Source organism: Octopus bimaculoides, chromosome 20 (assembly GCF_001194135.2).
Source record: "Octopus bimaculoides isolate UCB-OBI-ISO-001 chromosome 20, ASM119413v2, whole genome shotgun sequence".
Lineage (NCBI taxonomy): Eukaryota > Metazoa > Mollusca > Cephalopoda > Octopoda > Octopodidae > Octopus > Octopus bimaculoides.
In genome coordinates, this window is record NC_069000.1 from 24,222,055 (window position 1) to 24,222,848 (window position 794).

Here is a 794-nt window from a genome sequence, read left to right on the forward strand (position 1 = left end):
TGTATGAGTATATATGTGTATACATTTTTTCTTTGCTTTAATTTGTTATGTAATGTAATATAAGTTTTTATTTTAATTATTTAAAAAAAATTTTAAATTATAATTTTAAATTCTTAGAGGTTTGATTTAGGTTTATCTGATATTGTGAGACGGAAGGAATTTTTATGCGATTATTTTTCACTCGTTTTGATTTATTTATTTATTTATATATTCCTTTCGAAGGGAAACTACTTTGTATTATTCGAGGGTAGCCATTTGTAAAGAAATGAATTTCTTTTTCTTTTCGTTTGAAATCATCATATTATTAACTTTGAATTATAGCATTAATAACGTTTTAGTGGATACTATATTGGCTTTTAGTTCTTTAACCTTTTAATTCGCTAACTCTATAATTCTTAGTAGTTAACAGATTATTTGTTTCATTGTCTTTATGCGTAGTTTAGACGGTAATGACAAATGTCGTTATCAAATATTTATATATTGTGAATTGTTATTTTAATCAACGATGAAATGGATTTTTATATATATATTTTTTCTGGTTTTGATTGGATTTGTACCAACTTTGTATCAGAAGATCGTCTGCGCTTATATTTTTCCCTTCCTTATACTTTACACACAGACACAGACACAGACACAGACACACACACACATACACACACACATGCACACATACACACACATATATATATATATATACATATAAATACATACACACGAATATATGCACAGGAGAGAGAGAGTGTATGTATGTATGTATGTATGTACGTATGTATATATATATATATATATATATA

General features: G+C 25.7%; 1 long non-coding RNA gene across 1 annotated transcript in view; it reads left to right on the top strand.

Annotated features, from left to right (window-relative positions):
- The window catches only part of LOC128250367 (uncharacterized), an 82,499-nt gene that overhangs the window by 67,103 nt on the left and 14,602 nt on the right, over positions 1 to 794 (top strand). The window lies entirely within an intron of this gene.